The sequence below is a fragment of the Danaus plexippus genome (genome assembly GCF_018135715.1).
Source record: "Danaus plexippus chromosome 18 unlocalized genomic scaffold, MEX_DaPlex mxdp_20, whole genome shotgun sequence".
Lineage (NCBI taxonomy): Eukaryota > Metazoa > Arthropoda > Insecta > Lepidoptera > Nymphalidae > Danaus > Danaus plexippus.
In genome coordinates, this window is record NW_026869853.1 from 4,086,389 (window position 1) to 4,109,985 (window position 23,597).

At 31.6% G+C, this 23,597-nt stretch overlaps 1 long non-coding RNA gene across 1 annotated transcript; it reads right to left on the minus strand.

The window, feature by feature from the left end:
• Positions 1 to 5,953: 5,953 nt before the first annotated feature.
• Positions 5,954 to 8,051, minus strand: LOC133318714 (uncharacterized). The gene is made up of 3 exons (XR_009753736.1): positions 7,961 to 8,051; positions 7,373 to 7,671; positions 5,954 to 7,265 (listed from the first exon to the last, which is right to left on the minus strand). It is a non-coding gene; the product is annotated as an uncharacterized LOC133318714 (long non-coding RNA).
• Between the last annotated feature and the right edge of the window lie 15,546 nt (positions 8,052 to 23,597).

Here is a 23,597-nt window from a genome sequence, read left to right on the forward strand (position 1 = left end):
AAGGTTAATGACCATAGACAGCGCCGTGTGTTCGTGACTGGGCATTAGAGCAGTTGGAAGTTGACGCCGATTTGGCAAAAAAATCATCTTCAGCGACGAGGCGCATTTTTGGATGAATGGCTAGTCAAAAGCAAATTGCCGTATTGGACGAGACCAATCCACACGAGGTTCACCAAGTGGCAATGCACCCGCAGAAAGTGACTGTTTGGTGCGGATTTTGGGCGGAGGCGTGATTGGTGCGTATTTTTTCGAAAACGATAATGGTGTGGGTCACCGTCAATGGTGAGCGATACCGGTCGATGATAACCAACTCTTTTGGCCTGAAATCGAATATGGACCTGGACAAATGTGGTTTCAACGGACGGCGCTACGTGCCACACAGCACACGCTACGATGGAAGTTCTGCACGAGCAATTCTGGACATGTCATCTCGCGCGGAGGCGACGTGAATGCCACCGAGATCGTGCGATTTGACCCCGCTGGACTTTTTCTTGTGGGGTTTCTTAAGTCACAGGTCTATGCCAACAAGCCGCAAACCACCGATGCCCTCAAAGTCAACATACGCCACGCCATCGATCAAATACAGCCCGATTTGTGCGCCAGAGTCATCGAAATTGGACCTTTCGTGTGCGTGCCACAAACCGAAGCCGTGGCGGTCATTGAATGATGTCATATTCCATACATAATGGGGTCGATAGACCTTCCAAATAAAAAAAAATTTCGCAATATCTTTCCACATGTATTTTTTTTGAATTCAAAGATCAAGCCCTTAATGGAAAACCCTATACATTATGGCAAGAACAATCTTTAATGACACAAATCATAATTGAGTTTTATCACTCGTGATCTAAACTGTCAGCCATCGGTAGCTATCTATTCTCTCCTATCTCTGTCTCACATCGTTCTGGTGACCAATATTGTAAAAAAAAACAACAGGTACCAGGGGTAGGCTTCGTTAGCGGTGTCAATTCTAAAACCGAAAAGGCGATGGTATCTTTAAGTTCTAAGAAGTCTTTGGGGACCTAACCCTCGAAATCATTTATACACTTTAGATATCTTAACTGTCCACACTCGGTAGTTTTCATAGAATAAGTTGTCACAGTGAAACGGTTCAGAGATTTAAAAAAATATCAAGAATTTTATAGGTATGTGAATAACTGGCGGCAAATGAGTCGTATCAAAATAATAGAAGGGTTAGAACAAAAGAAATATATAAAATATCTCTAAAAATGTAATAATAAACAATTTGAATGTTAAGCGATTTTAAATATGTATAAACACTAAGCCACCGTAGCGTGACCCACGTGAGAAGGGTCGCGAGATCAGCGAAATCAAGTCGGTACACACAAAAGCTTTGGATAAAGATATAAATAACTTTTAGATTTTATCCAAAGACTTGACACCCGATGCGACTTCCAGGTACAAATTGATTCTCTATGACTTCGAAATATCGCTTCCATAATAGAGATATTTGGTTGTGCTAGTATTATATTTTTTTTAGTAGTAGTATTTTTTTTTAATCTGGTAATGAATCAAAGGTGTTGCTAAGAAATATTACCTATTACTGTGACATGATTGATGCATTAAATTATTATTGATATCTAATTTTATTTGAAAAAATAGCTTTTCATTATAAATAAATTACTAAATTATGAGACAAAATGGTAAACTCCTCTGCGCTTTGCAAGAATTTTTGCTGCCGTGTTTGACGGAGAAGAATCTCTAACAGAAAAAATAATAATACACAGATCTAAATATATATCAAGAAAGTCTGTATAAGTGTCCCTGCTGTGTTAGTATATGATTCATAAGCAAATCAAATTGTGGTGGCTTAAGAATGACGAAATAGATTTACTTTTACTTCAAGTTGGGTCTTCTGTTAAGCAAAAAACGCTCCTTATATATTACAGTTTGCAATCTGGCCTTGCCAAAGTATAATAATCAAACAATTTCTGCATAATCTTTAAAACTCAAAGGATACTTTGAGATATAGGAATCCTAAAATAACCTATTTTATTAGTGTCTGGACTTTATGGACTATTAGAAACTAATAGTTAACTCTGAGACATGTTGTAGATAAGTTAAGAATTTTTACAGAGACCGTAAAATTTTACGATACATTTTATTTTAAAACACATTGTCTCCCATGAAATATTATACGAAATATTAATAAACATGACAACTTTACGCTGAAAACTGTTTCAAATAATGTTGATCATTTCGTCTCTTTCATTGTATTGTAAAATTTTTCCACAGGCTATTGCCCGGTACTGTTAAAAGCAAGTGCAATTTAGATTTTAACATATTTGTTATTTTTTCTGGATATTTTTATTATCCCATTAAATTAAATTAAAACTTTACAAATATGAATAATCTTACGTAGTTATTTAATGTTAGCTATTAAATATTATAAGACAAAGTTATTTTTTTATTATTGACATGGAAAATCTCCTGGTATTGTACATAATATTTTTAAATAATAGCTTTTACTCAATAACCTTATTCATTTGTATACATGTTTTACTGCACACCTCACAATGAAAAAGCTATACGTGTAATTAATATATCTTTGAGTGATTAATTATTAATATTAAATATATATGAATATTAATAATCTTTAATTAATGACGCGTTCTTTAAAATTTATGAAATATCTGGACATCTTCATAAGTGTCGGTAATAAACAAACAAAAAAACACTACTGGCAATCGTAAAAGTATTTATTGTAAACTTTAAAAGCGTACTACCATATGCTTGGCGCCAGTAAAAACAACTTGGCTTGGGTTCGTACTGTCCATATGGTCTTTATGAGTCGCAGATAGTAAGTACCGTAGTTAATTTTAATGACCTTAAGCAATTCAAATATTAGGATAGGTAAAGTTCTTAAGAAGTTTATTACAACACCGACACTAGTATAAAAAAATATTATGTCTTATCTTTAAATTATTTTTAAATGACTGATAGATTGTTCAGGAAACAAACAATTACAAGAGAGTTACACGGTCTCGATCAGGTTTGAGAGTATTCAAAGATAGCAGAACATGAGTTGGCGATCTTGTTCCAAAGAGTAACAAGCTCCATACATAAGTTAGCGGGTTAGATCAATTTGAGTCGAACGGCATGGGATTTTAAAGATATCTTCATTAAATAAATAATATACAATGATCGTATAATATAATAAATAGACGGACTAGATTGAATTCATAATCAAATAACGTAATAAACACGATTGCATTTATTGATACAACAACAATAAAACCATAATACAATATGCTCAACAATTTGTACCGAAATTTGTTCACATGGGTCATTTCAACCTTAACAAAATTCGTTTGCGGCGACATCGCCGTCGGCATTGTCAGCTATTTCATTTGTTGATTTTATATTTTGAATAGAATGTAGTGGAAAAAATACCTATAGAAATAATCGAAATATGGATGTGGGGTACATTCGGCCATCTGTCGCCAGGGTCCTGTGCGACGGCGTTTCCATGTTACGGTTAAATGATTTTCGCATAAATGATTCAGGTAGATACTTTTTTTATTTCTCAAAGTCAACACCGTAAGACATCACCCTTTTGATTATTTGCGCCGAATTTCAATTTATAATTATTTGATACCTGACAATTAACTTGGCAAAAATTAATGTGTCAGTCATTTGATATATTTATCTTTCTATATTTTCTAAAAGTAACAACAAAAAAAAATAGCAAATTCATCTTAAAATTATGCAAAAATAAAAACTGTATAACAAACGTTTCTTAAACTACAATTTAAAAAATTTCGATATACATTTCTAAATAGAATTTCATTGCAGCACTTAGTAATTTTCATGCGTGTATTAATTAATTAATATCCTATTTTCATTCATGTGGTTATAACACTACCACTTATTTTTAAAGCTCTGCTCTAAAATGTTTTCAAAGTCATCACAGTTTAGACATTACATACTTAAACACTGGCAGCGTCATAAAAACTAGTGGTCCGACCGAAACTAACCTGACCATACACTGAATAAAACATCTCTAGCATATGGCGTTCAAAAAAAAAACAACCACGGAAATTTATAACACGTCAAATCTTCAGAGAAATGGTTTCCTCTGGATAGAGACGTTATTTTTATATCAAATTAATTGTGCAGCCTCGAATACATCTGCCGCTCCTTTCATAGCTTTTTGAATTTGATATCTTTTTCTTCATCTATATAATAACCTTTAAGTGACCTTGGTTATCCGATTCGCTCATTAAAATTCCTGTAATCGATACGGAGTTGTCGATAATTATTCGAATACCTAATTCCGATACGATGTCTAACCGAAACCTCTTTTCTCGTGTTACCAATAGCTAACATCGTAAACCACGATAATGAACCGCTCGAAGCGAATGCTTATATTACATTTCAATTACCATATAAAACGTACAGAGCCATGATCGAACGCAACTCCTTCGATAATCATCTAATCACAGAACATTCAATGACTTTTATTTCAGACCTTCATATAATTACAACATTCAATATAGTACCCTATTTCCTCGGCGATAAGGATAAAGTGCCTAAAACTACTTGGAAGGCTTCATTTAAATCTTTTATTTTATCTTAAAGGATTTCCAGTTGTCTATTTCTGTCACATCATGTGTGGCAGAATAGATTCAACTGTCGTCGAAATGGTTTGAAATGTTTTCGGACAACCTTTTTTGTAATTCAAATGATTTGTTATAAAACTATTTCAAAACTTCAATAAACGCGGTCTATATACAAAACATAAAACGATTTTTCTCGAGAAGTCGAAGCCACCACGGTTCAAAACAGTTGCCGCACGAAAAAACATTGGGCGCGATGCGATTTTGTTACGTGCTCGGAGTTACATTTTATTTTTTATAACACAACAATACCACAACCTTTGCCTCATTTATCTCCATTGTTTAGATGAAATTAAATGCATTTTTCCTGTGTATCCCAAACTTTAAGGTGGCAATATTTCGATTCCCTTTATCCCTTGATAGTCGTAAATGTTTTAAAGCTTTACAACTTAATTACGTACATATGTTAAAGCAGACTGACACGATTTATAATAGACCTTTGTGGCACTATAAATTGTGGTGGAGACAATAAAGTTATTCGCTGGATGGCTGGACAAAAAAGCCATCGAAGAAAACAAAGCGCATAATGAATTAAACATCATAATGAGACGTCAATTTGGGATCGGGACCCACGGACACCTGCGAAGGAACCAAAACGTCTTCATTAAAATAAGTGAGAGCTCGCTTGCACAGGTGCTTTTTAATAGGAGGTTGCCAGTATAACCACTAGTTCAACTCACAAAAATATCCTGTTTAATAATGTATTCGATTTAAAGTAGTTTTTTTATCTCCTCGTCTTAAATATATTTAAAATGTCTTGTTAAAATACTTTCAGTATTTCATTGATTACGTACTGTTCAAAACTGTATCTAATATTTGAACCTGTTCTTCGAACTCATGATCCTAGTAATTATTTCGCTCTTCTGTTGACAGGCACCCCGGGGACTCCACGATTGGCAGGAATCTCGCAAGATGGCCGCCAACCTCGCCTGACCCATCCGTCAAACGAAGACGGAACATCTGTTTTAACATGTCGGTCTGGCAGTTAATAAACGTTCCATATACAAACTTGAATTTAGAACAGTCTTCGGGGAAGAAGATTTTGCGTTGACAACTATCGAGTAAATTTATGAGGGATTTAAGGTATTTGTGGATTAGACGCAAAAAAGAATTGTTAATTGTTGTGATGTATGTGTGATAATGTTTGCTGTCATTCGGTTTTATAAACATCCACATTTCACAGACTTAACTGCATTTTTTTAAAATAAATACAGGATTTTAAAATAGGCAACATAACATGAAGGTTTATTTATTTAAAACAAATGTGAGTGATATACATATACATCAATAGTATTGTCAATAATTTTTTAAATTTTAATTAAATAGAATTTAAAAAGAAAATAAATTCAATCACACTGTCAACATCCTTTGAATTGCCACTTTAAAAAATCCAGCAAAGCCGACTATGAAAGCGCAATAAAGGACGACCTGATTTAAAAAATCTAAGCGAGCAAGATTACGTTAATATAAAAGAATATAATGGTTGGTGCCCGAGGCTAGCAATTTCCTCTTTGCTCCCGAAATACGCGAAGAAATATGCGGTACAACTTTGATTGTACATCAGAGGAAGAAAGAAGAAACTTTGTTTTCCTTTAACAAACGGTTCTTCATTCCACTAAAAGTCCTTATTGGGTTACAAATAAAGGTCACAATATAACCTGGATTTGTAGTCCACCATTCATCATTCCTCCTTGTTTACAACAGTCATTAGTGTGGTTCGGTATAATTCTGTGATTCTTAAATTTATCACTGGGACCAACACTTTTATAACAAAAATAAAGTTTATCTTGAAAGTTATTGCTTTAACCAATTTTATATACGATATTAATTGTATCAATTAAACTGGTATTAATCTCATATACGTCTATGACGTGTTTATTTAGTCAGAAAAATGTATAAATAATTCGTAGTACTACACAATTGGTTTACGTTGCCTGGTATATCTTGAATAAGGGTAAGTTCATTCTGAATAGAATTTGTTCGAGCGTGTGAGGCCAATACGTATGCAGTAAATGTTCTTTGTGTGGATTTAATATGTCTAGATTTTCTTTCAATTGGCCAAGTCAAATCGTTAAACATCATTCTCCATATATCCAATACATATTTTAAAATAATCAAATCAAAATATAATTTTATTTCGACATTACAAACAGATCTTTACAGTAAATAATTGTACCGGAAATCTCGTGATTGAGATACAAAACCACAGTACACTTGTCTTCCGCTTCATTGCAAATGTCAAATGTAAATTAATTGCTTCGGCTTTACGGTGCAGCCATTTGTCTTGGGACAGTGGCTTTTAGCTTTTTGCTGTTCTACCTTTAATTATTAAAGGAAGGTATAAATAAATTTTTATATCTGAAAATTTATTGTAAATAAACCTCATCAGATGAACCTTTTTGTAATGGTTTTATTTTTCCTTTAACTTGGTTTTATTATCAATAATTTTACCATAAACTGTGCAGATATAGGAATAGTAGCTATCAAATTTATTGCCATGACGTTACAACACGTATAATATAATTTACGGTTTGGCAAGTTTTCTCATGAAATTAAGTGAAGTTTTAAAACAAAACTTTTATATAATTACCTTTACAAATTATTTTACTCGGGTGATGAAGACATCTGAAAACAAAGAAGAATATTTTAATCATTTTAAAGAGTATGTCCTCCGTCCCAGATATTACAAGGTAAAACTATATCTAGTGTAGACATTTTTAAACCATAATTACTTATAGACGGTGAGTTCTTAAAGTGACGAAGGCTTTTTTCACTATGAACATCATTATCTTTTTAGTAAAATTGTTCTCTCTAATGGTCCCAATTTCAATTCCTTCGCACGTTATTTCTTATACCTGGAAGACGCCAGCGCATCAAACAATTTCCAAAATCATTTCTTCTCTATCGTCACGCACATGATTTATATCATCATCTCTTTCTTACATAGGATCTTGTGCGGCGATTTGAGCAAACATGGGTTCTGAATTAAGCAATTATAGTTAATTTCGAATCTCCCCACGGCCCGACGCGTCTGTAAGAGAATGTGTTATTTTGAATTGTAATTTGTGAGAAGGCATCCGCTTGAACAGCTGTAAATTATACATTATATATAGATAATTTTTAAGTGGAATATTAGAGCTTCACTCAGTGTTACGCATCGATCATTGACAGTCACTGTCATTGTCCGAACATTTAATATGAACTGTACTATGATATTAAACTATTATAAAATATAGTCGCAAGATGCTCTATAAAATAAAACCATCTTTTCCTATATTTATTGTAAAAGTAATAAAATTCTGATACTTTTATATGCTTACACTATTTTTAACGAAAGACCGACGTTTATTTTCAACTTGGAAGGAAACGTCAAATCCAATCATATTTTAACTTGTCTATGGTATGTAAAATAAAACACACTGGACATCGAAATCAAATTTTAAATCCTAACGACAAAGTGATTAATATTCTTATGCCAGACTGACACTCCATGTCAGCGAACGGTAATATGATTGGACGTTTTCATATAAATTACAACACCGGGCGGAGCCTATTGGTATAATTAAAAAGCATAGATTATTATCGCCTTTCCAACCAGCCAGGTTTCCGGTGCGTAATTGTTAATAAGGCCGAATCAAAAAGGTTTATAATGAACATTGTTTTTCTGTGAAAGTATTCGTTGGAGTTAACGGTCACTTCGTAATTTTAATTTTAATTGTATACCTGGTACAGTAATAAAAAATATTCATATTTTATTATTAACAAGATTGGAAAAAAGAAAACAAGGATTGAAAAAAAGAAAAAAATTCATCGATATTGTACTAAATGTGCAAAAAGGAAATCAGATAAAAAAACAGAATTTCCTTATAATTAAAAAACTGACATTGTTGAGATAATACAGTCTTTTTTTTACAAGTATATCTCATATAATAAATCAATACCAAGCAAATTCTGGACCTCTAAATATTTTTTATTACGTCTTTATTGTCTTTTTTAAACGAATTTCGTAAGGTGGAAATAATTTTAATTAATTACCAGCAACAGTATAATATAAATAGTATATAATATGTCACAACACTACTATTTTTGTGTTAGTATAGATTCTATTTTTGGACAAGTTTCGGGACTACTGTCTATTTCTCAATGTTATTTTAAGATAAATTTATTATAATAAATGATAAAAAAACATTATTATCACATTTAATTCCCATTCAGAGTTTAAACTATCTTACATATAATGATAATAATATTTAACGTGTAGTTACAAATGAGATAATTTAGTAAAGTTGGCGCAGTTAATGCGCGTGATATTACAGACGCGTCACATCGTCTCTTATCATACGAATGCTTGGAAAATGATACCGCGAAGCTTTGTTTGTCTGTGAATAAAAAGAACGTTGGCATAAAGTCTTCACTTGTAAGGAAAATGTTACAAATCATTATTTAGATTAAAATATAATATGTCACAATTGCATTAAAAAATTGCTATACATTTTATTTCATTTTACTTCCGTGTGGATTTTGAAATCAAAACAGGGACACAAGTTATATATAATAAATAAATGGATACGGTAACTACGCGACAGTGACTTCACACAAATACAACTGTCATAGCATGTTCCCGCAGGAACTACACGTAATTCGGGATAAATTATGGCATATCCGTAACTCTGATGTATAGTTTGTATTAGTGTAAAGTTTCATTACAATCCATTGAGTATTTTTTTTATTGAAAGAGTACCAAACACAGCCAGACTTCGCTTTCATATATAAGTATATATATAAATATATAACTAAGGCTCATCTATATTCAGTGATAACACGGACACACTCACCACTCAGTCAACATTGTTCTCACAGCGCTTTGATTCTAGTTTCTAATATAGCCTAAAATTCTATCCATTAATGTCGAAGAACCTACGAGACGCGTTTGAGATGCAAATTTTGAGCGGGATATATTAGTTGCTGCTTTATTGGTTCGGTTCTGTATATCTAAGCGCAGTTCTAAATAGTTTCAGCAGTGAGCTATGCATAATGCGGTACAGTTAAGTCAAAGGCCGTATAGGTGCTTCATTGATTCCGTCAATATTTAATAAGTTCTTATTACTTAAACTTTGTGGTAATTTCATGACGTCATTATCAAAGCTATACTTTTACGTATAGCAATGTGATTAAATATTTTATAAAATTATTTTTAGTGATAGTCAGATTCATCTTTTGATTAAAAATCAATAGTGTACTTTCAAATCTCAATAAACAATAATCATTTAAGTCTCTGACCTTTCAATGTTTTTAATCGATACTTGATTTTACCCTGTTATTCTATTGTAATAAGTTGAAAAGTATATTTGAGGTTTTAAGGGAATTCAATATTAATTTATACAATATTAAAAGTCGCTAAAGGCGCTGCTAATCCAGGTACTTCACGAATTATGTTAAATCTCTTAGAAAATATATTTATTAACTTCGTGAGTCCTGTCAAATCAAGAAATATATATACGACGTTAGTCCTAACTACTCTCTACTATTAATTAAGCGTTTTTAATTTATAGCTAAAGCTTTTGTTTGAAAAGTGAGACAAAATAAAAAAAATCTGTCAAATGTCTGTCTGAGACAAAACAAAAAAAAGAGTGGTGCTAAATATTTTTTTTCAATCTTATAAAAATTTAGATATAAAATTTTAAATAAACTCTTACTTTTCATTCGTACAAACACGGTTTATGTTTGAATATTATACTTAGAATTCATTATATTATTGAAGTAAGTTCGTGACATAACAATATGCAAATGTACTAGGGTACATTAATTAAACGGAGTCATTTTAGTTAATTGTGATTTATAACGTACCTAACATAATCATTATGAACGTATATTTAATGAACAGGACAATATCAAAACAATATTTTTTCATGTACTTCTAAATACATAAAAGGATTTACAGAGTAATGTTATTCGGCTATTAAAATACGGGCGAATATCTGTTTTACTTGCAAATTGGTCGTGCCATAGATATTAGAATGTAAATTGTCCTAGTAATGGCTTATTAGAACTGAATGACTGACGTTAATTATGTGCACCATATAATATTAATGTGTTAACATTCAAAACCGGGCTCTAGTTGATACAAATTAATAACATGAAAATAGAATACTTATAGGTTCTAGTTTTATAAATAGCTCTTGGTATTTGGTGTACTTGGTGTTTGATAAAGGAAAATTCTACGTGTTTAAAATTGATTAATCTTATCCCCAATTATTTTCGTGTGCCTTTATTATTGTGTATTATTAATTATATTAATACAAATAATTTATTTATTATTCCGCGGTATTAATTTTCTGTAACGAACTTTCAGAGACATTTAAGATATATGAATTTTCTAAACATATAAAATATACTATACTATGTTTTAATTTCTTGATAATTTTGTTAAATATAAGATCGAAATATAATTTAATGTATTACGACATAAAGTAACTAAAACTGTGAGATTAAAGATGCACATTATATAAAAAAAAAATGTTATAATAAGCATATTATAAGGTATGTCAGTGATTCCCTTTACACGAAGTGTGATATCTGAGCGCTTTTATAATTAAAATGCAATTTGTTTTTAGCAAAATTACATGCAAATTAATGGTAATAACTGTTGAACCACGTATCAATTACATTGCAGACAGATTCAATGTAACGAAATACTGATTCATGATGTTATATGCATTTGTGTTTGTTGTTGAAATTTACACGTTAATTGTTAACATAAAATGTATCTCTAATCATGGTGGAGAACATTAATACTGGAGTGATTTCATATATTTTTTTTATCTACGTTTATTTTTCATGGTGCTTGAATATTGCTATGCTTAATGTACGGGCAATATTATATGCAAAAATTGGTATTTTTCTAATAAAAAATATACAATTTAATATACATTGAATTGAAATGTTATTTTTTTTTTTTTGGCAAGACGATAATGATAAATATGAGGTCCATGCAATGAGTGTAGAGATGCAGAACGAGTGGTTAGACATAGGAGATTTTTGCATCCAATTAGCACTAAAATGGCGCAACTTCATGAAAATTTTATCTCAATACGTTCCAAATGACTGTCCCAGATCAGAGTAATTTAGTAAAATGAGGTAAAGGTACCGAAAAAACTTGCTATATCTGTGGGAAGGCTGTTAGTTGATGCGTTTGTTAGTGGCATGTCAGATACTCCTGGATAGCGGCCAATACTCGCGTCAACACCATAGGGTTTTGGAAATCATACGTGAAGCGGTTCGTCTTTCGGTAGCCAGAGCGCAAAGGGAAATAACCACAAACGAGCGATCACTTGGTTTTGTGAGAGAAGGTACTAGGACAATAAAATCAAACGTCTAGCCTTAATATATCCTTAAAGCGGCTTCGGATAGGACTATAATGATGGATACGTATGAGAAACAATACAAAAACCCAGAGGATATTTGTGCATTTGCCTCCAGACCAGACATATTTATGTATTCGCGAATTTTAAAGCGCGTTGTGATGATAGATCTTACGGTTCCTTGGGAACAACCAACATCCCCAAACACCATACGATCAAGGTCAATAAATATTACGAGCTTACTAATGAACTCAATAGAAATAGGTTCGTCGTGGATTTGTACGCGGTAGAAGTGGGTGTGAGGTATGACGGCTAAATCTCTCAACAACCTACTCAAAGACTGTTGGGCCTGTCCAGAACTAATATCAATTCATTCTTGGAACATACTTCGAAGGCAGCCCTAGTACGTTCTTTTCAAATTGGGTTAGGTAGACAGAGGAGCTTGTACGGTGGAGGTGGGCGTTTAACGCGCGTTAGATAGGGGCCCCTTAAACTTACACCTGTGTCGCGAGTCCCAGGCACTGCTGAAGCTCTTCTTCCTACAACGTTATAGACCCGACACCCACACGGTGAATCTATTGAATTCTAATACTACATTTACACTCTCGCCTCATCTTGTGTTTCTTTAGCAAATCATAGGAAATTTATGAATTGCTAACAATTTTTTATAAAGAAGAGACTGTTATGTAGAACTGTAAATACGTATATTCTTGTATATAGAACTTATTTATATTGAAGATGGTAAGTTTTTATTTTTTAATTTTAAATCAATATCTTGAATCTATTTTATGGCGTGATAATATTTAAACATAGAAATACAGAACAATTTACAATACTAATTCATAATATTTTTAGATATTTGACATAATAAGTATTGTTACTTTCATTTAATATAAACGAAAAAAAGAACCAAGAGGATACGCAATCCTGCATAGCAAATGGCCGAAATTAAGTCATCACCACACGCTACAAGGGGTCCGTGCTACTTCAAATATCTCAGTTTTCAAAGGAACTCACTTGAATGTATACTTTAAGTCTTTGGAGAAGGGTCCATTATAGATCAAAAGTTGAAGATATAACAATTGGTGAATATCGAAACGTCATCCCATAGACGGCAAAGCGTGTCGAATCGCGATGGAGACGTCAATATCTTTAGATTCACTACAAAAGCTACAAGTATAGAAAAACCAAATACAGTAAATAAATAATACAAAGACGAGAGAATCCCGTTGTGACATCTCGTGCTACCTGATGACAGTGACGTAAAAAAACTGAATCACTTATTCCGACGTTTAAACACTTTGAGGTTGATCTGAATTATAAAAAAACAATATTTATATTACAGTACCACGTGATAGAAACAAATGCAACAATGCTTTTTTAGAACAGTCCAAAAATTTAATGTTTATCAGTTAAAATACTATATGTACTTGTCATAAACTTAGATTATGTTAACTAATTCAATTGCTAAACAAACAGTCGATGCATTAGTAAGTTGAAATGAAAAGTGAGGGAGCTATACAAATTTGGTCCCGAACAAGTCGTGCCGTCGTGGGGAGCACTTCTCGTAAAGCGACTTACTAAATGCTCTTTGTATTTATCTTTTGTTGCCTTACAATTTTATTGTTTGACTTTGTTACTCTGCGTTTGTCCTTGGAGAACTTAAAAGATGTATTCTTTATCATTGTGATATTAAGGGTCATTATGTAATATTGTACTATTTACTACGTTCACGGATTTTTATATATATACATTGATCCCATCAAAAGGACATCTATCTATTTGAATATGTACATAGTTTATTTGTGTTTCGTCTTAATACATTTCTCTATTAATATATATTTTATTAAATAATAGATATTCATATTGAAGAGAGTTTCTTTAATCGATTGCTGTTTTATATCTTACTAATGATATTTATAGTCTTTTTTTGTACTTCGTCTGGATTTACAAAGAGTGTGGATTAAGTCGTTAACTTTTGTGGTCATGAGCTGTAGGGTCATTAGCTGTTGTTCTGTTTTTATTACAAAATACAACCTCCACGTTCCTTTGTTATCTTTCCGTATTCAAACGAAACAATTTTTTTTTCTGTTGAAAAATGTTTTATGCTGGCGTCAACACGTTATAAAATTTCCGGAACGCAATTTACTCTTATAATAGATGTTTCACACTACACAATTTTCTAGTGTGAAATATTAACAATCTTGGCATATACTGCTATAATCAACGGTAAAATATGAAAGCTCTTGGTACTATTATAAACTAATTTAATTTCAGCGCAAACAACATGCCAACTCAAGCGTTCTACTAATATAAGGGGCGAGTATGCAATGTTATCGAAAAACGATAACAATCACGATTAAAACTTTTAAAGGCAGAACATTATTCGTACGCCTATTCGACGTTATGATTAAGACAATAAAAAATAACGCAACAGATGGATGGAGGCGGACGCGCCTGCGGGTGCAAGGTATACTGTAATTACTGTTAGACAAACGCCAGAAATCAAAAACGCCGACACACACACATGCCCATACATGTGCCGTATACACCCACACTGACGTCTTATTCGCGATATAAACACACGTGTTCGGTTCCTAACATCATAATTACGAGGGCCAGCGACGTGCGTCGGGTTGTGACGGGCATAAACAAAATGGCCGCTAATTTTATTTATACACGGCAGTATGTAACTATGATAGTTTAATATTAAATTGATATTTCATAATAATTTGACCAGGTGACGTGATCACGGAATCGTAACTATCTGATAAAAGAATAATGAAATTGAGTTTTAATTAAAACCTCGTATTTATTAAACAGGTGAGCGTAAAACATACGAGGTACGTGAATAACTGGATCAGATATAATTTTTAAGTGAATATCGTTAATTACACTCTAACTACGATATGTTATTTAACATCACTGATTTTAATATTTATCAGCATAAAAACTGTGATATCAAACTGTTTACTAATGCAACCTTAATATAAGTTACTTTACGCACACCTTATCTTACCTTAACTTTACGAATTATATATGTGTATATCATTTAAGCTATCAGTTATTCAAGATACGACTAAACCAGAAACGTAAAAATAGTAAATGTCGTATCGTATAACTTTTAATTTAACTATTTATCAAAAAATATTTCTTTATCTTTACCCAGCGTACATATTTACGAAATTTCATTCATGAATATATTTTTATGTCACTTCAAGACTGAGATATAAATAAAATTGCTCTTGTCACTATCACATTTGACAATAAAGCCTATCAACCCACGCTTGATACTTTTGTTACATTATAATGACTGGAAATAAAATTTGTACAGTAATTTATTTCCAGTAGCCGGAATATTCAAATGTGAGTTAGTAAGTGATTAATATTTATTACCGAGCCGAGGAGGTAAGTAGCCGCAGAAGGTTCTACCGCAATGTTGTTCGAAGATGTAAATTTTTAAATGAATTCATTTAGACAATTCTTCAGTCCTATGAATTAAGAAACAGAAGAGAATTTGAATAATAAATTTCTCATTTGAAAGAAATTACAATATGATTGAACCATTTTAAGGTACTTACATTATTATATTTTTTAATATTTCTAAGTAAGATTCGATTGCCATATAAACAATATTCCAACTTTTAATTTATTTATTTATAGAGAAAAAAATCCGAAAGGAATGTTTATTATAAAGAGATAATCAAAAAACAAAGAGATTCGGATCTAGTGAAACCATCAAATTAAAGAACATAAAAGGAAGGTAACATATTAATAGAGCTCATCAAGATGGCGGAAGGAAAATAATAACGATTAAAACAAGATTATTATCGAAAATGTTAGTAAAACCTTGTAAGTTCAAAACAAGTTCCCTAAATATTAATAATGGACGTCAGTCATTAACGCTTCCAACAGTAATTGCTTGGCACTATTATGATGAATTGTTACATTTTTGTTGGTACATTTAATAAACCCTTCAAGGGATTATCACCTTAAATCTCGAGAGGCGAGAATCTTTTACCGCGGATCATAATTGATCAGACAATTTCTTTTGCCCTCTTCAATCTTCACTTTTCAAAAACACTACTAACGAGGGAGGTTGTAACATTCCAGAAAGTATTACAATACGAGCCACGTTAATACGTCCTACTCTTAAAAGGCTAATTTGTTTACAAACGTCTACGGAGAGTCAAAAGAACTTAATTCAATTTTATTCAAATTAGGCACTAGAAATAATACAGCCCATTTTAATGACAACGAGAGAGTTCAAAACATTGGTCCTGTCTGAAGCTCTTAACAACATTGTATTATCTTGCATTAATTTAAAATCCTCTTTCTAAACTCAAACAGGTACCATATTTCAAAGAAAATATTGTGTTTTAAGATAATTCTATTGAAGAAAAAAGGAACCTTGGAAATAAGTCAATAAAAAAAAAAAGAATACTCCAAATTTTAACATAAAAATATTTGACGTTATTCTGTTACTGTGGAACAATTTAATAAAACCTCACATTGCAATTTATATTGTTTAAATGAGACAGATCCTAATAATTTAGCAAATTACTTTAAAAAATATTCAGAAGCTTTTCTACCGCGAGTGTTAATACAGGCGAAGTTAAATCCGTCAGCTGGACGTAATTTCGCGGGGATATGAGGCGTTAACGATTTAGATCTTTCAAATTACACGCCATTAATTGAGACGTCAAGTTTGCAAAGGACGAAATGAAAAAAAAAAGAAATAGGCCCGTCTCCATACTAATTTAGATATCAAGCGAACGGGACCGACAAATTGTTGGCCATTCGTTTGGTTCGTGGAATTAAGACATCGGTCGGATGCTTTGTTCCAAGTATTTTTAGTTTCCATTTCAATCGCACACGGTCAGAGTTCGGACTTTAGCGGTTTTTGTTGTGGGATAGTTTAAAGTTTTGGTACCGAGGGATCAATTTGTGAACGGGTAAGTGAACTTGGAATATTCGTTTGGGGCATTTTCTATTTTCAATTTAGTAGGATGGCAATTTAAATTCTTATTTGTTACCAATGTTGATATGGGAAGCTATGTTTAGATGGACTTGTTTCATAATAGATGCAAGCGTTATAACTTTGTTATCCTGCAGCAATCTTAATCAGATCCTATTAATCCTATTATATAATCGATAATGCTTAGATAATCTCCTAATTGAATTATATGACTACAACATATGTTATATCTAATGTACACGTTATTATATTGTTTATTGAATTTATAGTATATATATACTGTTTATTGAAAGATTTGACGTGGGTTTCGTAAAAAAAAAATAACGCAAGGATCAGAGGCCAGAAGCTAAATGATTTTTATGGGCGGTGATTATTCATTGTCTTAAGATCATCTTTAGCGATAACAAAAAATCTTTTATGCGCGTAATTTTTAAATGCTAACGAAATTAATAATGCGTAATATAGTTATAATAATAAAATACTAAATTATTATAAATACGTCTAAGACATTAATGGCGTTATTATAAAAGTTAATAAAGCAATAAATAAAACTAAAGCAGAGCCCAGCGTGGACTAGATTCAAAGAAGATTAATTAATTTAACAAATTCCGATTTCATCTTACGTATTAAAACAGGTTTCACGAAATTTATGATTTCGGAACCTATTCGAATGTAAATTAAATACGTCTTCGATGTTATTATAAATAGAAAAATTATGGTTCCATGAAGGTCAATTAGTCGGACATTATTTAATATTGCAAAAGATCTTTTTATTTATTTTCTTTGTGTTTTATTTTATGATTATCATTGTCAGAGATATACCGCGTTTTAAATAATGTGACGTGACATGCTAATATTGCTCAAATACATTTTTTTTTTAATTTTAATATTGAGATATTTTCATCGTTTATAAAATACCGAAGTTATTAGAAAATAATAACTATGTATAAATATATTGATAAATGTTTATCAAACAAATGTTTGTTTAAAATATAAAATTGCAATCGAAGATCTAATATGGCGTCGTAAAATTTAATTTCCTTTTACGTGATCCTTTATGATCCTTTATGTGAATTTTCAATTGAATGAATCATGAAAAAAAATATAATAATAAATTAATTCTGTTTATATCATATATATATGATACCATAATATAATGTTTCTCAGTTTCAAGAGCCATGGCTGTAATTCCGTTGGATGAACGTGATTGCGCATGAATTTCGTTAATCGCTATTTGTACTTTCGTTTATTTTTATTTCGTTTTATGTTTTTAATACATTTCTGTAATAACATTAAATTTCCAATTAAGTGACATTTATTAAAAATGTTCATTTATCTATTAAAAATTTATAACTTTAGCTCGTACTTCGCAATAACTTACCCCTTATAATCATTGCCTGTATTTATTGCGTAGAAAAAAAAAATTATAAGATGAATGAATAACTTCGGGGACCCCTTAAGTGCTATTACGTAGGCATTCACAGTTAATACACTAGCCTCAAGCGTTACGTATTAATATACGACCATCAAAGCCAATACAACTAGACGTTAATGTCTCATCCAAGTTTATGATCCGACAGCATTAATAACAATTATTCATAGACACCGCTAATACAGGTATGACAGAATATGAGAGATCTAATATAAACTGCATGAAACTACTTCATGAAAATCATTGTTCAAAACCAACAAAACTGAACGTATTCTGAGATCTTAATCCTATGAATAAAACAAAAACAATGACTTCAATAGAAATATAAACAACGAGAACCGTTGAAAATAAATTAAACCCGGTTCCATTGTACAAGGTATACTTGGCGACGTGTAAAATATTATCATCGATAATAAAAGTTCAATAAAACTTAGCGACAACTTTATATACGAATTGCATCACGTCCTAAGAAATCTGAGAACAGCATGTAAAGCAATCACGATGAAAATAAAACAAGAAAGCCTTTATGAATAAATTATGGCAATGTAAAGTATGATAAATGATGTAAGGATTGTAATGGAACAGCTTGCGGTGTACAATTAACGACACAGGTCCCGTCTCTTAAAACTGTTCAAAGCAACGAGTTTGATAGTGTTACGTTTTGTAATTTATGAAAGAAGTTCGGTGGTGAGTTGTACGCCTCACATCGAGCTCAGCGGGTGGCTCGAACAAGTAAACTAGTATCTTGCGGGCTAACGTAATAATCTAAGTATGCTTGGCCACGTTAACAAGATACTTAGCGAAACCAGAACTGGAGCATAATAGCTTTGTAAGCATGACTCTGGATATACGGACCCCAGAGGGGCGTTAAGGTTCTAAGTTAAACTGGCCGTCAGGTATTAATACGGACGCACGATGATAACTCACGATTCAGACGATTATGATGTTTCGAATAATAATTAAAGTTCTGACGTTTTGGGAGCACAGGTCAACGGTTCAACACGGTTCCGCGGGATATAATTAAGATTTTATTAAAATACAACTCTTATGGTGTCACGGATCACACGATTAATTCTCTCGATGTAGCTTGTTTTATTTTAATTATTCATTTGAAGTATTTTTAAAATAAAAAACATTGAAGTAAATTTTTTATTTCCAAATTTAACCGAATATCAGACTTCAAAGTTAAACTTTAGAGTTAGGAGTAATTATTTTATGCAAAATCAGTATTCACTGGTGCTAATGCATGCCAAGACTTGTTCGTAAGTTAGATGCATATGGAATCGTGGAGTGAAGACGTAAGATTAATCGAAATCGAATCTACACTGAAGTTTCGTGTGAGTTTTACATTTAGAATCAAAACGCAATTTACTGTTTGCTTATTAATTTATTTTGTTTATTAATTTGTTAACATTAAATAATGTATGACTTAGAGTATTTAGTTTAGTTACTTTATTTTTAATTGAATTAATTGTTCTTTTTGCATTTCAAAGATATTCTATATTTTATTCTAATTACAGTTTGAAAAAACAACAACGTATTCTTTTCATATTAGTAATACTTCGATTATTAATATAATGGCGAAGTTTGAGGCAGTCCACTAACTGTATATTAATTAAAAAATATATAGCGGATATTGCAAAAAGACAGTTTTAATGATATGAATGAGATTCCTTGTCATTCATCTTAAAAAAGCATAGAAGCTGAAGCATCTGAGCTGGACCCGGTATGCGATCCCATAATGATAGGTCTGCCCGCTATAATCAGTATAGTACATGATACCGGGCAGGTGACAAAAACTGTTATGAATGCTGAGGTTCCCAGTTTTTGCTCAAAACGTGTTTTCAATGGTATTAAGAATTCAGATAGACGCGATGCTGAGAAATCTGACGAGCTTTGTGGTATCTTGAAATGAAAAAAGACAATTCCTCGTGTCAATAATATTTATTAAAGTTGTCGTAAAATCTTTAAACTTGAAATGTCTCTTTGAAAATTATTTTATAAAATAAGAAGATTTAAATGACATATCGATTTTGTTACCTCGGATATGTTAGGTGCCGCTTTTCTCTAAGATATTAAAAAAGTAATTACACCTTAAGTATAATTCTGCTCGTTTCGGTACAACATATTTTTATTTTTATATTAATAAATTATTCAATTACTGCTTTTTATAAACTTTACAATTGGTCTTATGTAATCCAATTAAAAATATTTTTGTGACATAAATCGTAACTTTAATAATTTGTTTTCCAGAAATGTACAATACGCAATATTCTGTGGGTAACAATGACTAGAATAATGAGGACTATAGTAATTTAAATTGCCTTATATATGAATAAGTTACTTTTAATATAATAAAAAATACATTTTCTATATTGTAAGTGATGTAAATATGTCATTCTACAGTCCTTTGATATTCCCGTCGTGACTCAGAACAGGCAATCTTACATCTCGACTAATTATAGGAACATATTGCAGCTCCTAGAGCGCAGGGGATACCCCGTCAATGGGTAATTAGAAACGGGCACTTTCCCTTTAACCAAATGTAGACGACAGTTAATTTGAACAGGACGGGTTGAAAGTAAATTTGTCAAATATATTCCTTTAGATACAAACAAATTTTTCGAAGCATGTAAATATTAAAAGTAATTATTTAATACAGAATAGCTGTAACGAAATATTCGTATAGACATTCTTAAATAATTTGGTAATTTATGGACACGGTACTCGGATAATTACAGGTGAGAAAGCCGGAGACAATCACATATGTTTTAATTATTGTGTCCACTTGCATTCTTAATATGTTAATCAATTTGAGATAAATCGTTTTACGTATTAAGGTAAACTTTTAAAATAATGACAGTGAATTGCATAAAATAAATTTACAGTAGGTACTTATATGAAAATAGTTGTAAAATGATTGAGATCATAGACAACTTTTATACGTTAATAATAGACTGTAAATGACTGTTAATGATTTCTTAATTCCAATGAAATGAAAATCACATAAAAAGTTACATAAAGCCAAGTTCTCATAATTTATGAAGCTGCTCAGTTGCTTTAGAGGGAGATAATGAGACAAAAAGTCGTAGATTCCAGATAAGTTGCATATGTGGTAATAGGTCTCGGTTAGCGAAGCAAAAGTTACTAAGTTAATCGAGTATGCTGGAACCCGTTTAAATAACCACCACAATAAACAACATCCTCGTTCGATTATGGGCATGAAAGTTTTTGTTAGTCCTGACTATTGAATTAATATTTACAACAGCTTCATGTTATTGATGAGATAGTTATTTTATTGTTAAAACGATTGATTTAAATATTTATAAAGTAACTTGGATATATATTTAGCGTCCAATAAAAACGTATTGTAGAGATTATAACTAAGTACAATTCAATACTCGTAATTCTTTACGCGTAAGAAAACCGACGGTTGAGATTAAATTAACTCATATTGTTTGAGAAATTGGTTTTATCACTGAGCTGTGAGATCAATGCTCTTTTTGGAATGTTTATTTTGTGATTAATGTTTCGAGACCGTAATTATAATTTGGTATTCCAAGCAATCCCAGGGACAGGACGTTTCAATTATTTCCTTTTATTTGTTATAAACCTACATTGTCTTAGCATTTTATGAAATATTTTCCTTAAAAAAATGCTGTATTAATTCCATGTTGATTTATTCGTCACTTATATAATATTGCGTGCCTAAATAAAAATTAAGGAAGAAAAATAGAAAAAAAATCTGTTTTCATCACATTTGTTACCAATTACGGAGTTGAGATACGCACTGAGAAATGTTGTTCTCGGATGTCTGTCTTTACTATAATTAATAACTCCTGAACGGTCCCACTCAACACATGTAACTCTGGTTACAGATTTATTGCACATTTATTTCTTAATTAACATTATAATATTTGTGAAATTTTTATAATTTATATATTTCATATGGACCAATTTATGTAATAATATGGGTTCTTAAATCTCAATCTGTCTATAGAATTAGGTATTTATTTATTACCCAACTGCTAACGAAAGACTAATGTTTTTCAAGTATATGTATTTGTGTATGTATGTATATTTCTTTGGCAGAGCCTAGAGCCTACTGTTTATATTATACAGATACATTGTATATACTTATACAATGTTCATTGTACACATCGCTTTATGTGAATGGTGTCAATAGATTCCAATTGGTCATGAGACGGACATTCAAAATTTTAAAAAGACATAATGACGGATATTTGGGATTAAGAAGTTAGCAAAAAAATTAATGTTTTTAAAATCCATCGTGTGTGGTATCAAAAGATTGTTGTGATAACTAATTGTATCTCCATATATGATTAAAATATACGTGTGTCCCCGTTACTATATTTTCATTTATTCAATGTATTTTATGAAAATGATAGATATTACCACCAGTGTACCTATAAAACATAATTATTTATACTTCCAACCGAAACTGGCTCGAAAGCTAATTGATAAACCAGTAGCAATTATGTTCCCTAGTGGTCAGTCACAAATATTTACCCAGCGTAAGACGTCAAAGGCCAGAAATTTGAAACCGGACTTAATTACAAAGAGGACCGCGCCTCAAAACATAGCTAACATTAACAGGAGCAAAACAAACATGGCGGGGGACATGGCGTTATCATATACATAGCTCGGATAATGGCCATGACGGTCAATATTTGAAAACCCATCAAACAATCGGAAGAAAAAATCGATTTATTTTCTTACATTAGCGTCCGGCTTTGCGTTTTATAATCAAAGGGGTTATTTTTGGTTTATTGGTAGAAAATATAGTAACGAGTGACTTTTCGATTTAACCAGATTTTTTAAACGGATCTATTTTAATTATGATCATCGAAACATAAAACATTCATACGCTGTATTATTTTGTTTGCAATATTATTTACCTGATGACGACCTTACTTAATGATGCTTTGCCAAAAATATTCACAACTCCATTAACGTCATTAGATTTCTTAGATTCCAAGCCAAAAGTTTGATCCTGACAGCCTTAAATAACGGGAATCCCCTTACTTAATTTTTCTCATTTAAAGTTTTACCATAAATTCGTAAAAGACACTGTAGCTCCATCTTTGTAAATAAAGATTAAAGCATGAATTTAAGTACATTTAATAAGACATAAATTTTGTCAAAATTTATGTCCCGTTTTAATT